We start from the raw sequence: 6422 nt of genomic DNA, 5'->3' as shown, positions 1-6422 counted from the left end.
AGAGGAGGTGAAGTTGCAACTGTCTTCGGTTGTCCTGATTCTGGGTTCATCTGACATCAGCTGCCTCCACCATGCCTCCCAAGTTCAACCCCAGTGAGATCAAAGTGTACACCTGAGGTGCACTGGTGACAAAGTCGGTGCCACGTCTACCCTGGCCCTGGAGATCGGCCAGCTGGGTCTGTCTCCAAAAAAGTTTGGTTATGACTTCACCAAGGCAACCAGTGATTGGAAGGGTCTGAGGATTACAATGAAACTGACTATTCAGAACAAACAGGCCTAGATTGAAGTGGTACTTTCTGCCTCTGTCCTGATTATCAAAGCCCTCAAGGAACTGCCAAGAGATAGGAAGAAGCAGAAAACATTAAACACAGTGGAAATGCCACTTTTGATGAGATTGTCACCATTGCTTGACAGATGCAGAACCACTCTTGAGTTGGAGAACTCTCTGGCACCATTAAAGAGATCCTGGGGACTCCCAGTCTGTGGGCTGTAATGTTGATGGCCGCCACCCTCATGACATCATTGATGACATCAATAGCGGTGCAGTGGAATGCCCAGTTAAGAACTACAAGGCAAAATATTTCAATAAAGGATCATTTGACAATCAAAAAAAAAAAGAAAATATCTTAATTTTCTTTCTTTTATTGTGTTCCATTTTATTCATTTTACTGTTACTTTTGGTGAGTAATCTCTCAATCAGATTATTTAAAATCCTGGAGCTTATTACATGTTAGACTTTCCTTCACACAGATGTATTTCATCAGTTGCCACAGTGACACCCAATGCCTTTAAGAGATCATTTTATAAGATTAAGGAAATGTCTCTGAAAAAATAAAGTTTGATTGAAAAAGATGAATGTGCAGTCATAAAGGCAATTATAGGGGCACTTGAGTGATTTAGTCACTTAAGCACCTGACTCTTGATTTTGGCTCAGGTCATGATCTCAGGGTGTAAGATTGAGCCCCGTGATGGGCTTTATGCTCAATGGGGGTCTGCTTGAGATCCTCTCCTTTTCCCTCTGCTCCCACTCCCATGAGCTCTTTCTCTCAAATAAGAAAATAAATAAATAAATACATACATACATACATATATACATACATACATACATACATATATTTTAAAGCAATCATAAAGGTTTCTGACTGGATGTAGAAGGAAAGTGTTATTTAGCTAGTTTCACGTAGGTCTTTGTGCAGTGCACTTCCAGGCCCTAGGGAAAAACCTAGTCATAGAGGATATAAACATTTAGAAATCTAATATTTTTGTTTAAGAGAAGCTAAGGAATTAGTTCTCCAAGCCAGTCTTTTGCATAAAATCAGGTACTCTTCACATTTAAACATTTTTTATTTTATTTAAAAAATAGGAGTGTTCTTAGTATGGTTAATGTTAAGCTGTATATTTGTCAACAGCTTTATGATGGAAGGAACAGTTTTACATTTGTTACTGGGATTTGTTTCATGACAACCAGATACAGAATGGTTGTTTTGAAATTTACCTAAGGTCTAACAGGAACTCAGACTTTGTTTTTGCCACTCTTCACTACTTTCTTACCATTGGAAAGGAAAGTGGTGATCCCGTGTCCTACATCTGGGGAAAAAAAAAATCCCACAAAATTTGGCTCTGTCAACCATGAAATTTGAGTGCATCTTAAAGATTCAAGTATACTGTATTTTACTTTAGAAATTTTGCTATCTAATATCAGGCCAAAGGACAAAACATGATTTGAACAGTACAGTTACCTTAGGCCGTTGGCTGATACAACATGTTGAACTGTATTTTTCCAAAATATCTTTAACACAAAGTCATCTATTTAGGTCTTTCTTTCCATAAAGTTATAATTTAGATGAAATTTGTCTTTAGTGTATTCAGTCTTCCTTTTTAACTCATTTTTTATTCTCATTAGATAAATTTTTTTAAGATTGCTATTTAATTTATTTCCTTTTTCCACATAAAAACTTACTCTCTTGCAAGATTTGATAAATTAAAAAGTCTAATGAGATGTAATGTGTTAGCTCTCTGTGATATCTGCAATTATTTTAAGACAAAGAAATGTCAGGTATTAGCAAGCAAGTTAAGAGGGATCTGAGGTGATAATCAAATCTCTAAATTCTCTGAATTTGTACAACACAGTAGTTGCCTACTCTGCTCAATATTCCTGGCCCATGGACAGCATGTATTCATTTGGTCCCGGTGGTTTGTTGAGGGAAGTCTCGGAGTTCAGAAACAATAAAGGAAAAGAATTTAAAAAGATCAAAGATCCAAAGAGAACACACACATGTACATATTATAAAAGGCCATATATGGCAATTATATAATTAACTCAATAGTTGGTTCTCTCTGCCCTGTAACATTACACATCTTTACTCACTGACTTTGCTTTGCCATGTAATGCAAAAACAAACAAAAAGACTAGAAATAAACTAAGCATTAATTAAGATTGAAGAATTTTTGATAAATATATAACATGGCATATCATGCAGCTAGTTTTAATGAAAACTAGATTTAATTAGATTTAATGAAAATTAGATTAGACATATTTCCATGAAGAGATGTCATTCACGTATTATATGTGGAAAGAAAACACATCTTAGATGAAAGTAGATAATAGAGTTCACTTTGTAGAAAATCATGATATATTTATATAGATAAATATTTCAAAGAACAGACACCATTGGACACTGATTACTTCAGAAATAGATTGGAGGAGGAAAGTTAAGATTATTAACATTTTCTTTTTACAACTTTGCACTGTTCACTTTCTTAAAACTATATTTCTTTCTATAATTAAAAATTCAATAAAAAATAGGAACATACAAAACAAAACAAAACAAAAATAATAACTTGAAAATTTTTAAATTAAGATGACATTTGCTAACTGACATGAACAGGATTGGGGGAGGAAATATGACCAAATACTGGCTCTGACCAGTCACTTCTTCCCAGGTAGTTCCCAAGGAAAGCATTTGGGAAAATCTGGCAGTTCTCTCCCTGCCAATCAGAGAATTCTGTTCTGACCTAATTCCCCCCCCCTCCCAATTTCCAGGGAAATCCTTGTTTGCCAAAACAGCTCTTTGTTGTTCTGTCAGTTAAGCTAGAAAAAAAGAAAAAAAAGGGGGGGTAGGCTATGATTAAAGGTGGTAGATTAGGGTGAAGTGTGTGGATTTGCAGGGAAAAATATTTGGTGTGAGATGTAAGGCCAAAGAAGACAGAAGAGAGAGAGGGGCGTTATTAAAATCCCTGCATCAATTAATATGTCAACCTCCAACTGTTGGAGATATGCAAATAAAGATCCATGGTTAATTTGATTCTTTGGCTTTTAGACTTATTTTTTTTTCTTTAATACTGTGATAGAATTCTGAAAAGAGACCCTGTGAGTCATGGCTCTACTGTTTTAAAATAACATTTTTCTTGGATGTGTGTCTGGTCAAAAACCATAATACAGACAACTTTTGTACTATATTGTTTTAGTGAGTTTTGCATGATAAACCTGCCTAACAAACAGCCCAGCAATCCCAGTGATTTACAATGAGAGACATGGTCTTGATGTCTGGGAGGTGGCTGGGTTGGCTGTTCTTCATTCAGCAAGTCAGCTTCACATCTGCTTCACAGATCTTTCATTCTGAGACCCAGGCAAGATCTTCTGATGCCAAGTGCAGAAGCACAAGAGCATAAGCTAAACCACACAAGCTGGTTTCAAGTTTCTGATTAGATGTGGCCCACATTATCCTCACTTACATGGCCCTGGTCAAAGCAAATCGTATAGATAAGCTCGAAGCTGGAGTGACAGGGGAATATACTCCATCCCAGGAGCCAGGCACTGCCAAAGTGGATGGAAAAGGATATGGAAGTATAATTCTATTATAGGGAGAGAGTGGAGAGCTGATGGCAGTAATCCAAGATGGGGCTGGATCACGTGGAGCATTTTTTTTTCTTAAGCTAGTTAGGCTTAAAAAGCTTCAGTCCTAACTCTGTGATAAAGATCGCTCTCTCTTTTTCCAAACTTCCCCTCCACTACAACATCAAAACCTTTTAATGATTTAAGGTGGCACAGGAGAAATGGAACAGAGAAACATTAAGAGAAATCCTGAGAAATCCGGGTCTTCCTCGACTTTCTGCCATATACTATTTCTGTCCCACAGACAGAGAGAGAGTCAGAGAGGGAGTTGGAGAGGACCTTGTCCATGTAAAATGTAGTACCACATTGTGATTCTACCCACTATTTGAATGTGCTCCTGATAATGTACTAGAAGATAACCCATAATAACTATTTCTAGGGATAAATTGGAAGATAAAGGAAAGAGGCCCAAAACTTCTCTCTCTGCTTACCCATTGCACTGGAGGGCATCTGTCATTTTTTGGCATGCGGAGCACTTATTTTACATCTTCTGGAAAAACCATTATTTCCCCATTTGTATTCTGTGTGTTTTGAGTGACGTTGATTCAAACCCTGTGGCCATGTGACCCAGGCTTGAGCAATCAAAACATGGTATCCTAATGATTAATTCAGGGTCGAGAAGGTGATTCAGTCAGAGCCCTGGAAACTATATTCTAGGACTTTTGTTGGAACTACTGGAAAGAAAGCATCCTCCACCTGCCGTGCTGGGGTTGGTGTTAGGATGGTACATAAGTTGAGAAGTGTAAGCAGCCATCTTTCCATTGTGTGGAGGGGAGTTGAGAATTTAACCAGGCACAGCAATACAGAAGATGTAATGGCAAAAGTGGAGAGTCCTTGCATTATTATTCATTCTCTGTATCCAGACATGCCTGAAAGTACTCCTAGACTTTCAAGTTACATGAGTGAAGAAATTTATAATTCTGGTCAATTGATTTTGTTATTTTTTTCTGTTATTGCGCTACAAATGACTTCCTGATCAGTTAATATTAGTATCTACATTTTATGTAGTTACTATTAGTGTCTAGTAAAACATTATAAAGCATATGCCTATAATAAAAAAATGAAGGTGCACACAATTAGAAAGGAATTCCTTACAAAGTTGATTTTTTAAAAATACAACTTTATCCTGATTCTAAATGAAAAGGAATGGAAATGACAGTAACAAACAAGATTTCACCAATGGATATTGCGATGTGACTATAGTAGTCTTATATTTGAAATTTAAGAAGGAGACTACTGCATTTCAAAACAGCTAAATATACAGGTCCAAGGAACAGAGGCGCTTTTTAAACTGCCACATTCACTCCAAAGCCCATTCATCTCATTCAGCATCCCAAAGATTAAGCACGTGTGCTGTTTAGCTATATACTAAAGTGGCCAACATTGTGTACCACTGACATCACAGGACAGTTGCGTATAAATCTAGACTTCTGACGCTGGGCTCCAGCTGAACTTTCTTATAGGTTGTCATCCTCATCTGGGAGAACATTTGTCTGAGCAACCTCTAGATCGTGCTCATACCGTGTTGCCAAAGCTGGGTCCAGACAACCTCTGGTAGGGCAATAGCTGTTATGGCAACAAACTCCAAGTTAGGGGTCTCCAAATGGTTTTCTAGCAAGAGAGAGGAAGGTTTTTCAAAGTTGTAGTTACTTTTGGCGGAAATGTCCTAGTACTGAAGGTTCTTCTTTTGGTGGAAGACAATAGATTTGGCCTTAACTTTCCTGTCCTTACTGTCTACTTTGTTGCCACACAGCACAATGGGAATGTTTTCACATACTTATACCAGATCTCTATGTCAATTATACACATTCTTGGAAGTATCCCTTGTTGTTACATCAAACCTTATAACGGCATGCTGGGCTTCGATGTAGTACCATCTCTCAGCCTACCAAATTTCTCCTGAGCAGCCATATCCCCTACGTTGAACTTAATAGGTCCTCTGTTAGAATGGAACACAAGGGAATGGACCTCAACACCCAAGAGCTACATACTTCTCAAATTCACTGGTCAGATGACGTTTCACAAGTGTAGTTTTTCCAGTACCACTACCATCAGCCAGTGTAAGTTTGAACTGGATGTGGGGTTCTCCTTGGGCAGCCATTATGATGTTGCTTCCAGAAGCATTTCCTGCTCCTCTGAGCCAACATTGATTATTTCTTTGAGTGTTTTTTTTCCTGTAATTAATTCCCACCTCCTCTTACCCCCCAGTGTAATTTGAGTTTTTGAATTTTCTTATAACAACGGAAAGTTCATGAGGGGCACTAATTAGGTGCAAAAAATGATTCAAATACAAACTGCTGTCCCAAGTTGTAAAATTATTTTATCACCGTAGGATGCTGAATATTTATAATAATTTTTTGAGGAAATATATAAATGTCATTATATAGCAAATACTTTCTGTGATTGAAAGTTATAAAAGCATTTTTGTCAAAGAGGGATTGATGATTTACCTATAGATTTGGGCCATCAGAGGGCCTGAGTTCTAGCCTAATCCTATGCTTTGCCACTTTGGAGAAAATCACCTAGC

At 37.5% G+C, this 6422-nt stretch overlaps 1 pseudogene; it reads right to left on the bottom strand.

The window, feature by feature from the left end:
• Positions 1–5254: 5254 nt before the first annotated feature.
• Positions 5255–5996, bottom strand: LOC112835857 (GTP-binding nuclear protein Ran-like; annotated as a pseudogene).
• Positions 5997–6422: the final 426 nt, after the last annotated feature.

The sequence above is a fragment of the Callorhinus ursinus genome, unplaced genomic scaffold (assembly GCF_003265705.2).
Source record: "Callorhinus ursinus isolate GAN/ISIS: 27379988/994484 unplaced genomic scaffold, GSC_fseal_2.0 scaffold2, whole genome shotgun sequence".
NCBI lineage: Eukaryota > Metazoa > Chordata > Mammalia > Carnivora > Otariidae > Callorhinus > Callorhinus ursinus.
Note: the sequence above shows the minus strand (reverse complement) of the source record. Positions and strands in the feature narration are given on the sequence as shown.